Source organism: Argiope bruennichi, chromosome 8 (genome assembly GCF_947563725.1).
Source record: "Argiope bruennichi chromosome 8, qqArgBrue1.1, whole genome shotgun sequence".
Lineage (NCBI taxonomy): Eukaryota > Metazoa > Arthropoda > Arachnida > Araneae > Araneidae > Argiope > Argiope bruennichi.
The window spans coordinates 22,752,260-22,767,353 of record NC_079158.1 but is presented as its reverse complement, the minus strand read 5'-3'; the positions used below and the strand labels follow the sequence as shown (position 1 = coordinate 22,767,353).

Below are 15,094 nucleotides of genomic sequence, written 5' to 3'. Positions count from 1 at the left end.
AGAAACTAATAATCAAGCTCAAGAAATTTCATCCTGTAAGCAAATAATTCAACGTTTTGTTTCTCCATAAAGAAAAAAAAAGGACCAAACGTTAAAAATGAAAAACTTTATCAAAACATTTCTTTAAGACTGGAATTCACTTTTTTAAAACTTTTAAATGATGGTCATTATATTACATAATAATACAATAAGAATTGTATAAAATTACTAAATGAATAATTTGCGCACACTTCTTCGTTGATATTATTAAATTATAAAGAATTTTATCTGGTTCTTTCTACATTATACTTTAACTGTTGTCTTAAGTTAAAATCGTATTTTAATTTATAGAAAATATTAAAACCTATTATTTCAAATTATAAGGAAGAATTAATAAGCTCTAGAGAAACTTTAATATATATCATTAAATGTTTTTATTTACTAAGTGTAGATTTTGAATCTTTGTCGAAAACGATATACATATTTTTTTACTTCAAACAGTTCCAATGAAGTTCCTTATCAATTGTTTTTGGTTTTATGCTGTTATATTAAGTCAAAATTTTTAAAAAAGTAACAGATAGATAAACCATTAAAATAATAGAAAAAGAATAAAAAATAAATTAGCAGCAGTGGCAAAAATAATAAAATAAAAATATATTCAATGCACAACACAAAAAAGTTTGCTTAAAAATGTTTCATTATCATAAAATAATAAGGATGAGTCATATCAGTGCCTTATCTCGCATTTTACCACAGTAACAGTGCCAATACTGCCGACAAGCACGATTGGAAGCGTCAACACATGTTGAGGCGATAAATGTCCGAGAGCAAATAATAAGAAATGTGTCACAATAGTTGGCATAAGTGTGATTTAACATATCACTAAAGATAAATCACTCCCTTATCAATTTGTCATGAAGCTCTTTATAAATACTAACTCTTTCATATTCCGAACTCGATTTACATATAAGGTGATGCGAAAAAAAAACAATAAAAAAAACCGTTTTTGTTCGGCCTTGTTTTTTTTCTAATGAGAATGAAAAATCAATATACGATAGTTCAATAAGTTTCAAAATAACTAATTGACTACTCACAATTCCATGTATTTTATGAAAAATATTTCTTTTATTATATACTTTCACGAAATAATTCAAAATTTCATTGAATATTGGTCATTATTTTTAAAAAGAAATTACCAACTATTTTGAGAGACAGTTTCAATTCATTCATAAAATTATAAATAAAAGTATTCTCTAGCAAAACGATTTCATTCAGAAAATAAAGAAGTTTTAGATTTCCATCATTAATTTAACATATTTATGTGAAAATTGTCTCCAAAATACATAAAACATTCCAAAAGAAACTCTTGCTGGATTTTTTAAAAATTATCTAAAGAAAAGTAAACAATTTACTACGTAATGGATTTACTCGATTTTACATGATGAATTACAACTATTTCGAGCAGTCTGGTGCAATACAGAACTTAAAATCTGCCAGTTGGCGATTTGCTTTTCATTACGCAATTTCATCTTATTGCAGTGTTATCAAATATAAGATAGTTTAATAGACTGAAAGATATAGGTAATTTAACAGGCCGATTTTAAAGTGACGTATTATTTCAGCATTAAAATTTCAGAATTAAATATATAAAAATTAATGCACATATAAATATATAAAATGAAGCCGTGAATTAAAATGGTTCACACAGCAATTTTTTTTCCTCTTCTGCTTCAAGTCTAATTTAAATATGCAATAAAAGCAAAAAAAAAAAAAAAATCTCTATTACTCTCTCATCGATACACTACTGTGTTTAATTGACTACAAACTTAATAAAATGTGTTGCAAACGCAATGTCTAGTTATAAAACATGCGAAATAAAAAAAAAAATGATAATAATAACTAATACGACGATAACTACAAAATACGACGTCATAATAACTCTTTTTATAAAAAAATTGGAGATTTTTTTTTATGTATAAAATCTGGAGACGATAAGAAAGCTTTAAAAATTTATTTTTTAAAAAACTGCAAAGTTTCAGGCCTCGATTTCAGTTTGCAAAATCAGGATAAACAAATAAAACCGCGATAATAAAAATTAGCATTACCCACACACACGAACATTTCATATACTGAGAAAATAGATTTACGAGTTAAAAGTGGAACGAGATAAGCTTTTTCAAAACAACAAGCCTTTACATCTTATCATACTATATGAATAGACTAAATATTTCTTCTGAATTCGTAAATAAAAACCACGGCAATTCTACATTAAAACTTTTTTTTTCTTTCTTTTTAGCGGATTTACAGTTAAAAGGGGAAAAAAAAAAGAACTGGAAAGACAGAAATGTTCGTTCACATAATTAAAAATATAAAGGCGAATGAAATGTATGGCAAAATAACTTTTGCTAATAAAAGCACCAAGAAAAAATATCGAAAGAATAAATATGTTGTTTAAAATAAGTATTTCCACACAGTATGTTTCATTCTTTGAACATTTTACTACACTTTTTTCAAACTTATTTTAAGCAAATCTATATCCTTTAACAAAATAAATACTCTTTCCTTCCTGTAGGTTGACACATTTGAGGAAGCAGTTTCGCAACTTCCAAGATATGTCACCGCGAATCATTCATTCACGATTCTTTCTGTTCATTCTTAAATCAATTCTGTTTTGTTTTTTTTTCCCCGATTTTATGTACTGTTGGAACTTTTTACCAGTCTGTTAAGCCTAAAAAATTGTACAGGTACAAATAAGTGACTAATTCAAAAGTTCTAAATGAAATATTGTGACTTCCAAATTTTCCGAATAATTTTAACACCGTTAAATAAATTTTCCAGTGAAATATAGCAGAAGTTTTTTTTTTTTAACATTACAATTAATATAAGAAAAAATATTTTGAAAACAAAACTTGGCTGATTAATATGTTGTTGTTTTTGATGGACTTGCCATGGAGAAGCTCGCTGATTTCGAATTCAGTGATTTTAAGCCGGGAGAGAGCGTCTCTTGCTTTTAGTAGCGCCAACTAGGGCCAAGAGTACGATTTTGCTAATCACGCATCACATTCGCTTGCACAGACAATTTTTACAGGGATGGGGGCACATTCACACATCTCACAGATAGAACAGAGGAAGAATAGCTAACTATGCCTGAATCGGGACTCGAACCCAGATCACGGGGAAGACGCGCTCCCCTATGCCAGGACGCCGACTGGTTGATTAATATAATTTAATGCAAACTCAAAAAGGATTTTAACATTATTTTATAAAAATATTCTTTAATAGATACGATTAAAATGAAACGATGAGTTCCTTTCTAAAAACTATACTTTGTTAAAAATATGTTATTTCTTAATAGCAATTATTTATTTCAATTTTTAAAATAAAATTCGTAGTAACATATTAAATATAACGGCAGGTCAGATATAGAATTTCTGACAGCATTTGTCCTGTTGCTAATATTCTCACTACTAAATAATGAGCTTAAAATTCCAAATTCTTTCAAATTTCAATTTTTAGAACTAAAAGCATGTGATTAATTATGTAACTCATCCATTATACGACCTTCATTTTTACCATTAAAGCTCCAATTAAAGAAAAGAAATATAAGCAATAAACTTTTTCCTGAAACAAATTTTTTCTTTTCTACAATGAAAAACTTCGCATTTCTCCTTCTTTTAATGAAAAGATTTTTAAACCATTAGTTGCAGTGTTCCATTTTTATTTTTTATTTTTTCACTTTAAAAAAATAAATTATGGGACAGTTTTCAATTTAAGTGAATCGTTTGTACGTCATTAACGATTTCAGAAATTCCATTAAATATAAATATTAAATAACTGTTCGTAAGCTTATTTAATTTAATGCTAATTTATTTATCTTTCTGGTAAATAAAAATAACAGTTAAGTTACTCAAAGAATCTTATAGCAAATATTAGAATTAATTTTCAAAACAGACGTTTTTGAATGGTGGAATCTTAATACTTAAAAAACGAAATGTAACTATCCACGAAATCAGAACCTGCTGTAAAAAATTCGGCAGCCTGCGCGAAATTTTTGTGGAATACCATATAGTACCGTGTATTGGTACATATGCTTAATTCTAAATAGAATCAAAGCATTGGAATAGAAGTATAGGTATTAGCACTCCTACAAGCCTGGCGCGGCGAATGAAATAAGCGGTTTATCGAAATGAATATTTAACAGCCAAAATTGTATTTATTTTTTATGATAGAGATTTTTTTTTAATTATTATTCAATTTTAAAGAACTAAGCGAACAAATGTTTAAAAAAATTTCTTTATTTTTTTTACTGATGACGGTTATTTCTTTCAAAAGAACTATTTATATTTCCATCTATTTTTATAAATGATATAATATGTTGCAGAAATCTATTTAACAAATCTAGAACTGTCCCAATTCCAAAAGAGCTGCGAAAATTCTGGAACGTTGCCGTAGTTACGTTTGTTTCATTTTTTTTTTAATCATAAAAAGCGAGTATCGCCATTAATGGTGGATACGACAAGATAAATCTCGCCAGATTAGAGTAACCTTAAATTTCTGACAAATCTAATTCGTTAAATGTAACTAGAATACTAAAAAATTAAATTTATCCATTATTTTTCAATTATATATATATATATTTAAAAAGAAAATAATTTATTTTTTCGATGATTTAATAAATAAATTAATTAATTTTCATGTTTTATGAATTGCAATGAATTTTTGAAATAATTGTTTCATAGGATTAATCATGTTTTTTTTTTTTTTTTTTTTTTTTTTTTTTTTTTCTTCTTCTTCTTCTTTTTCTAAAATCTAAATGTGCCGTTTACTTATTAATGTGAAATCTACAATATTCACAGAATTGAAATCCCGTTCAGACACGTGCGAGTTTTCGATAAAGCTATTAATAACATAATTGACTGACAATACTCAGTCTGCGTGTGGCCGTACCGATCAAAACTTAAACAGGTAGAAAATTATTTCTGAATATTTTTATTACTTTTCTTTACACAAGATATACTTTTCAGCTTCAGAAATGGGAGAAAAAAAACAAATATGTTTAGATATTAACACATTTACCGAAACAAACTATATTAAATCAAAATTTCTAATAAGGTTGATTTTTAAGGTTGCAATTTGATTCAACTTATAAGAAAAGGTTTCTATTCATTTTTCGCAGATTGTTAATTAGTTAATATTTAATTTTAAAAAATAGAAATAGCGTGAGATAAATTGGAGACGATTTTTTAAACTGAAGAGAAATATTTTTCAATCATCATAAGCAAGGAACGAAATATGGTTCTTAACAGAAATATTCATACAGTAATCATATATATACAAATGAGATTGCATTTCACTTTATCAAAAAAAGCTTTTTTTTTAAAAAAAAAGTTTTTTTAATGCGGTATATGTTGTAAAAATTCATGCAGAACATTGGAAATGAAGTTAGGGTGGAAAAATTCTCTGTTCCTACTTAAACTGAATGGAAAAATAAGCGAGTTCTTTATACTTATTTATTTTAATTTTTCATGCATATTTAATATCCTTTTTTAACAATATTTCTATAAAAGAGAATATTTTATTTTAATAATTACAATCACAAAGTAATTCTCGAGCTATTATTCAAACTCTGAAAAAAAAAAAAAAGGTAATTTCATAGCATTCAATACTGAATTTTCCATGAAAAAAAAGTTCCATCACTTTCAAATATACAAATTTGCTTACCTTAATCGCACGTCGAAAAGATCCGGCAAAACACTTCTTTATAAGGGCAAGAAACTCACACCGAAGCACTTAGAAAAGTGTTGGGTGGGTTCCACGTAGGCACCCCTTCTACGAAAATGTAAACAAAAACTATCCAAGTCGTTCACACACCACAAAGTATCAAAATAAAATTAATCCACTCAGCGAGAGATCACTACGTATCGCAGGAGATCCGCGTTTTCGCGTGCGGCGAAACGCTCGCCGCGCACACCCTCATGCTGCGAAATTTTGCGAGGAACCACACGATGTGTGTACACTACTATTTCCCTGATGTTGTTACCGGTACACTGGGATGTCCTTGGTTGTCGGTTACTCACCCGAGCGATCGACCTTCGCAGTGTGTCTGTGGAAGGAGCTACAGCTGCTGTCGATGGACGGAATCGCGACGTTACGTCACATGGAATCTGGCTGCCGGCAGCGCCATCTAGCCGTCGCAATAAGCTGTCTGGGTGACGTTATTAAGACATGCGGGAACGGTTTTGTTTTGTTTTGGGTGATGAAAATTCGTCGGTTAATGTGAAATAAGAGTTTTCATTTCATTTATTTGTAGAGTTTATTATCGTTTGGTAAAAAAAATCATTTTGGAAATATAAAGAGGCATTTAAATTTTTTAACAAACGATATAAATTTTATTTCACAGATTAAAAACAATTCAACAGATATAATATAAATTATTTCTTCTTGTATAAATAATAATATTCGAGATTATAGTTTATCCAAGAAAAGAATTAATTTGATACCGGTGTGTATGTGCCGATATCGTTTTGATTCAAATATTTCCACAAATGTTTAGAATATATTCTATAAAACCCAATAACTACCATGTACTATTTATTTGTTTACTTTGATAGCTATTTCGAAAAATATTTGTTACAATAGAATTTATTTTTTTTTAACATCGGATTCAAAATATTCTAAATTGCGATTTACCGAAAAAGAATTGGTCCACAATAATACACAATTTTTCGTCAACTGCTTTAAGCGTAAAATATCTCGAAATTCACTGGATTGTCTTAAAAATGAAAATACTATCGTAAATGCACGAAAACGAAATTTATCTATTTCCCGTTTCGGATTTCCGACGATTCTCAAGGGGCAAATAAGCCTACTCGTCATAAATATCGGTCTCGTGACTATTAATTCTTTCTGATACACAGCGGCCTGTTTATATAACATAAGACAATGGATATCTACGAAATTCAGACAAGTGATAATTTCTAAAGTTTTTGCCATCCGACATGAAATAAAAATACTGACTCGTTAATTTTAAGCATCATTTACGGAAAAGAAAGCGATTAAAAGCAACTTAAACTTATATATAAATTAGAAAAAAAAATATTTTAGTAAATAAGTAATCTTACATTTTAATATTTAAATTAAAATTTATAACTGAACTTAGGAATTCGAGTGTTTTTTTTTAATTCGAACTCTCTATAGTTCGAATTTTTCCTTTCTCCTCTCGAATTTTCGATTTGCATAATCTTGAAATAAATTCTATAATTCGAATTTATTCAGACGAATCCAAAGACAATACTGGAAAAGAAAACTTTTTGTTTGTTTGCTTGCTTGTTAAAGCACGTATTTTGTGTTATCAATTACCGCAACTTTTTTAAAGCTCTTAAATCATTCATAGAATTATTTCAAATTTTCATTGCAATTTTGTCATTTTTGAAATAATATATGCTGACTATTTATTAAAATTACGAATTTTTTTTATTGAAATTATCTAAAATACATTCATTATCTTTATATTTATTACCTGCGTATTATTTATTCAAGCTGCTACAAGTTTAAAATAAATCGTTATCGCATCATTTACGTAGTCCTCTACTATTAGTTTCAATTTCATTAATTAATTTATTTCACTAATTATTATTTTATCATAACTTTTCTTGTCATCTGTCATATATTTCCCATTTAAGAATGACAATCGCATTGATCTTCTAAAAAACAACGACAGAAAACAACATTTTCAAATATAATTCATTTACTTTCAGAAACTTTTAAATATAAACTTTTTGAATAATAAAAACAGAAACCTTTAATATTCTTTTTTTAATATTAAACAAGAACATATGCACACACCTCTTGCTTGCTTTTGTCATGATTAGTTTTTTTTTAAAAAAATCAAATATTTCTTCTTTTAGCTCTTCATATTCATTTTGAAATGCCATCTCATTTTTGTACGTAATGTATAACTAACCGAATTAGAGAAAAATATTTACTAAAATTTCCACCCAACAGACAACATCCTGAATAAAACCGAAAGGAGATGGAACGCCACTTTTATTCTTTTGATTGCGTATCCGGAACTGAGCAAATATATCGGAACCCGAGCGGCGAAATGTTTGGCAGAATCCCTACACTCCCCGAATCAATGCACTCCATCGCAGAAAAAGGATGGGGAAGAGGGAACAATGGAGGCACCCCCCCCCCCTTTCCATCCCTCTAGCAGATGCAACAGGAGGGGGTTTTCCATCCGATCCCATTTTCTCTATGAGCAGGAGGCACACTGAACTGTAAGCACACTGAGGGTATGCTGGATTATGGGGATGACACAACACTCCTACCAATAACGGTTGGCAGACGATATAAAATGAGAGACAGCTATTTTAAAATTACAGAAGAAACATGGAACTTCTTCCTGCTGGATTAATAATTATATTTAATCCTCCAAGCACCCAATTTAAGCTCAGAAAAATTAGCATTTAAAATAAATAAAACACATATTTTTTATATTTAATGAAATTGTTTGGGAAATGAAATTCACTAATAAAAATATTTAAAAAATAAACATGTTATTAAGAATTTGCAATATTGCTTCCCTGCTCAGTAAGTCTCCTGGTACGGAGAGGAGTTTTACAGATAGTTCTAACGGACGCTGAAAGGATGCCAAATCAAATGCCCCCAGCCTTGGGAACAAACCTGGCGATCATTTGGCGAGAAAAATGAAGGACGCAGAATATTCTAGAAACATGGTAATATCTTCATTAAGAACTCGAGTCCCAAGCGTTTATTCTAAAAGATTCTTTATCCTGTTACGCAACTATAAAAACTATACATAGTTAAGCAACTATAAAAACTATACATAGTTAAGCAACTATAAAAAGTTAAGAAATAAAGTATGAGAATTAGTAGAGAGTTGAAAGCGATTCGAATCTTTCCAGTTAGTTTTCTCTGAACGCTTTAAGTTATTGCAATTGCTTTTTAGCAATTTTCTGCTTGTGTTTTCTGATTTCTGCAAGTCCTATTTTGTGCACACTTTATCTATGTTTTGTTAACTGCGTATCATGCAAAATTAAGCATCGATATCTTTTACTGATCCTGTTGGAACTTTCCAATGTACACCCACCAGATGGATGTTTTCCGTAATAATAAAAGTAGTTAATTGCTTGTGCGACGAAAAGTGGAAAATGTCTGTTCAGCTGCTTAAGGGGTTAATAAGGCTTGTTAATTAGTTAACCCATTGAAGGGCGGTGAGAAAGCTTTTGTCCAAACTTTTTTTTTTTTTTTGAAATAAACTTCGTATTTTTTTTTTGTTCTACAAAAACTATTTTAACATATAAATGAGTGTTTCTTATATATTTTTAAAAAAAATTCAGTAATATTTAAAATCATTTCGAATATTTTAAAAATAATTTTAAATTGATGTCCTTTGAAACCATGGAATTCTTTTTTATTATTATTATTTAAAGCGAATAGCAAAAGGACTTTTAAAAATATTTTTTTTTTCCAAAAGAAATCCTTAATATTCAAGAAAAACATTCGTTCTTCAAAAATGCAGTTTCCTTATTAGATACTAAAATTGGGGGGGAAAAATTTATCCCACCATCCCTCGAAGATTTGTCGGCCTACTTTACAGCACAATAAAATAAATGTATTTTTACAAAATTTATTTCTTTAAAAGTGCAGTTATATTTGTAAAATAAACGTCGCAAATCAGAATTTATTTAAACTCAATTTCGACAACACTTTTATTTATACATTTTCCAACTTCTCAGCAGATAAAAAAAATTATGTTAGTTTGCCATTTTCTTTTTGAACGATATCTACTTCGTTTTCTGGAAATATCTGAATGTCCTTTTCAATTAGTCATTTCCTGCTGCTTTTGAAACTTACCCTATCTTCCCCATAGTAAACTCTATAATGTACAACATATGTGAGTTCCTGAATAGATAAAAGGAAAAGACCTATTGCTTTTCTTTACTGATAATTTACATTGGGGAGGGGGGAGAGGTGCTATTTCAAGTAATACTCTCCCCTGTACTTAGTGTCCAATAATGGGCTTTTGGATTTGTGTTCTTTGTCGGAACACAATAATTACAAACATATGTACTGATAGCGAAAAATCGCTGGAAAATGATAAGATTTTATTGCTAAACGTGTGTGGCCAGCTTATTCTGAAATTTTCAAAGCAGACGACATCCATCAAAATATTATAGCAAGATGTCAGATATGAGAGTTAATAGTGGAGAAAATCTTTCTATTACTATCACAACTACATTTGCTTTCCAGATATTTAAAGATAATGGACCAGGAAACAAATTTCATGCTTTCAATGTAAATGAGAAGAACAAATGGCGACATGAATTAGAAATGGATTTCAAGGAATGTTAAGTTCTTTGAGGGTCCGTGAGACATATTTGTCCCAACCCCATGTGAGAAAACTAGAGGGAGGAAAAATTTTTCAGTTGTAAAATATTTTATTGCCAGGGTATGGAGCTTTACTTAAGCGCTTTTAGAGTAAGATTTTTTTTTTTAATATAATCCCCCTCAAATGATTAAAAGGAAAAAAAAATAATAACTTGCTTATAAATCAACATCTAATGTGACGACCAGTAATGAAGACCTGATAGATAGAATATTGAAATATCTTACATAAGTTCGATGAATTACAGTGTAACGAATCAGATGATACTATAAAAATGAACAAAAACAAACACATTTAAAAATGAAACAAAACCAGTAATCTATCTGAACACGGGCATATCTTTAAGAAATAATTATCCAATATGAATAAATAAATATTCGCTTGAAAGGAAATTAATGGAAATCAGATATAAAAGCAACAACATGACTTAATCGAAAAGATGGTACTTACAAACTTTATTTATTATGTAATAAATCTTTTTCGGCTAATAATTTACGAAAATATCAGCAAAACATGTTAAAATTTTTTTTTAATTTTAAAAATGAATCGAAATAAAACAACGGAATGAATTTTAAACTTCACACAAAGTAATCCTATGGAAAAAATACAAAAACAAATTCTACTAATAAACGAAACATATTGCTAATTTTTTCGTCTTTCAGTAAACAAGTAACAATTATAATAAACATTGCTTGATTTTCAATAAACAAGTAACATTTATAATAAATAACTTTTAACGCCGAAAAGAATTTCTTTTTCACAATGAAAGTGCGGGCCATTTCCCTTAAATAATTCTCTATAAAGTACAACAAATTGATAATAACAGAATATCATTTTTAGAATATGCAATGCAACAGAAATCTTACCTTGTAATGAAACTTTTTGAAATAATTTAGTAACTTCCAATGATTTGAAGACAAATCTATAAAAGAAGGAAAAAGCATTTTTAATCATACGCCTTCATAATAATTAAAAAATAAGATTACAAAATATCTACCAGCATAATAAATCAAACACTTTAATAGCAAGTAATAAAATTATGATGAAAAGTTTTTCGAAGGTGACTGAATATATTTTAATAACATATTTATTTGCGCCTTCTCTTATGATAAAGAATAAAAGTATACTTTAAGTCTTCATTACTTGTGGGTGGATTATTCATGATTAGCAATCCCTAATTGATATTAAAGGAAGAAAACGACTTCAGTCACAAAAAAAGAGGTATTTTAAACTAGCGACATAAAACATACACTTTTTTTTTTTTTTTTTTTTTTTTTTTGTAAAAAATAAGCCAAAACATTTGTGAACACAAAAATCAGCTGTTTATTAAATATTAATTGTACGTGCCGGATATATTTGTTATAAATAAAGATTGCTCAAGCGCAACTTTTTTATTTTTTTAGGGGTGGAGGAGGTAATTTAGCGAATTATTTGCGAAATTCACTCATCCGTAGAAAAGTCTTCCTCAATACTACTGATAATCGATAATTAATTATATATACAAACTGGCTATACTTAAATATTTAGACAAATACGATTACTTTTTTTAAAAAAAAAATCATGGAAAACCTCCAAATTGAAAAAAATCAAATTGAACAATAACTCATATTACTAATAACTACAGATCATACTCTTCATTTTGAAAATTAGAATATTTAATAAACTGATTAGATTTGCATTTCAGTATATCAATAGCATTCAACTTTTTACAAATTTATTTTTGTAAACCAATTTTTCATATTTTTATGGCTTTCGATTCATTTTTATTATCTTTATTCACTGACTTTGAACTTTTGCTTTGCTGTTTTTACTTTCCCGGACACAAATTTTTGAAATTGTGAAAAAACTTGGATTCTAATGACACGTTTTCATGATAACTGGAAAGACATGATTCGAGATTTTTATGAATTTTCACGTGTTAGACTGTGAACACGTTCGTTCCTAAACGCTTTGAACTAGACTGTCAACGCGTCCATTCCTAGACACTGTCATGTGGACTTCCGACCAAATTTGTAGATTTCTATCAAATTTTGAGATTTCTATCATTTCTGTTTTGAACGAAATTTAATCACAGAAAGTCTGTGTGGCTGGCTGCTCGAGTACAAGTGAATTCGATAAAAACTAAACTCAAAGAGCTAGATAGATAAAATTTGGTATGTAGGTTTAGTATCTAAATATAGATTCTCAATAGACTCAATAATTCATAATCGTAATGATTTAAATCAATGTAATTCGGTATATCACCTTGTGATTAAAAACTGTAGTTTCGTATCAAATTTTGGAGTCAATCGGTTGCCAAAATACATATACAAATGCATGCCCAGTGCCCAAAATACATATTCGATTTTAAGGTACTTGTGTATTAACTACATACCGACGATTAATCGCCAAAGATTGCACATTAGATTAAGGAAAAATGCAGGATTCACACTAAAGAACTATATTTCGTAACTATCGTTTGTCAATGCCAAGGAATTTATTTGCGGCCTTACCCATTTTTATAGAAAGAGGGATGTGAAAAATTTATTGGTGAGCATGCGAGAAAGATTCGGGGAGACCATTCTCGTTGATAATCTATCTAATCAAACTAAACTAAAGAGTGACTTTAATAATTTCATACTTTAATGAGGTTTAAAGGAGACAACAGTTAGTCTAATTTCTCTAATTTCCTTCTCCATTACAGTATTCTCATCTTTTTTTCCTTAAATCAAGATCTCAACTAGAGTCCTATTTAGTGATATACCATCAAGGGAATTAATTTTTAATATTTCTTTTCACCTGTTCAAAATGGGATTCAGCGTTGGTTTTTATTATTTAATAAGGAAACCGCTCACAGTATTTAGTAGGGAAAATTTGAATTACATGAACATTTTTTGAATATAAAGAGACAGATAATTAATAATAATAATCTAACAAAAAAAAAACAATAAAACTTTCCATAGTTTATCTCCAGAACAATGTAATAAACTATTTCAGAAATAAGATTTATAGGAGGGGAAAAAAAGTATTAAAAGATTGTCTTATTTAGGAAACTAGATTCTCAAATTGAATCACTAATTTTTGAAGCACAATTAAAAAAAAAAAAAAATCACTTTCAAATTTACACAACAAAAGAATGTATGAAACCAAAATAGGACATTTTAAGCATATGTGTACTGTAATGACATAAGCACCGCTCAGCAATGGTGCGGGATAAATGGCCAACATATGTTTTAGCTGTACACTGCACATGTGTCACCCTTTTGGAAATGACCCTCTTATCACTCTTGAGACATGATCGATGGGCCATTACTGGAACAGGTATATATCACCAGAGGACAGTAGAAGAAAAGCAGCGGCAAGCACTGTGGAACTGTAAAACATCTGGTGGAATTGCGAACTGACCATGCTCTATTGTATAGCAGTTGTTAAACGATATGATTTATTGATTGTTATGTGTGGGGCCAGATGCCATTCGTTAAGTACAATAGTTAAATATAAAATAGTTGTTCAGAGAACAGTAGAACCCGACAGAAGTGGACTCTAGCCTTTCGAAACTGAAGATGTTTCAGCCTTGGGATTTTTAAACTGATTCGGCGAAATTCGCTATTGTATAGTTATGGTATTTGAACTTGATATCTAGACACAGTGAATACCATCATAAGAATTGTATAGAATTTCTATACATATAGATAATTTATTCTAAATTAAACAGTTGCATGTGTTTGAGTAAAGTTTGCTTCAATACGTCACAGCTGTATAGATCTTATTTTTCAATCGTATCCTCATGCTGAACACAGAATCTTATTTTTTAAACCAATATTTGATTCTTGAATGCCTTTTTATAGTTCAATTTTTCATTATACCTTCGCTTTTTTATTTTATTTTGGCTTAATTTACGAAGATTGCTAGTGATTATAACTACTATCTGAGTGTTCCTCTAGTTCGGGATAGTAATCCATTGATTTAAACATGGCAATTTAGATAATAATTTACTCTCCGATCGGAACAACTTTTATACAACAGTAAATTCTTCATTAGTCCTTACATTTAAATAATTTTTAATTAAATTACAAATAAATTATAGCTAGATAAGTTACATATTTAAGGGTTTAATAACATATTTTGCTACTTACTTTTAAACGGCGTAAGGGCTATTAAATTTTTGTTAAGATTTTAGATGATATCTAAATGTTGTTCTCTAACTGCAACCATGAATTAATTTCATTACAAAATAATTCCATAAATCAAATTTATATTTTTCAACCTAAGTTGTCTATTTTACAGGTCAAATATTTGACTGCATTTAACTTATAATACCTCAATCTAAGCAACTGACCAAATTTAGCACCTCCATCTCCCACGAACAACAAATTTGTTTAATGAAGATTAACATTTCCAGCTGTAATCAATATAATATCTTTAAGCAAACAACAAAATAAAAAAAAAAGCTTAAGAATGATTATCTAGTTTTTGGAACAATTTAAAACAAAAACAAAAAAGAGAACTTCTACGCACTCAATGACCTTAATTTAGTTCATTATTAATCTTAGTTTAAAATTTGCAAAACAAATCAAAAATTGATATCGATTTGTTTCAATACGGATACTAGCACAGTAAAACCCATAATGAATAAAAAAAAATTATTTTCATCCTGCTTCTGATGAAAATATAAATGCAAAGTAACAAAGATAAAAAAAAATTATAAAGACTCAATGTTCCAAC

The 15,094-nt window shown here is 28.8% G+C and overlaps 1 protein-coding gene across 2 annotated transcripts in view; it reads right to left on the bottom strand.

The window, feature by feature from the left end:
* Nucleotides 1-15,094, bottom strand: part of LOC129981734 (nuclear receptor coactivator 2-like) — a 378,069-nt gene that overhangs the window by 115,700 nt on the left and 247,275 nt on the right. The window contains exon 3 of one of the 2 annotated variants that reach the window (XM_056092698.1): nt 11,257-11,312. The gene's annotated coding sequence lies outside the window, so the exon portion shown is untranslated. Of the gene's footprint in view, nt 1-5,700; nt 6,085-11,256; nt 11,313-15,094 lie in introns of those variants that run through there. The other variant, XM_056092699.1, reaches the window with a different exon arrangement.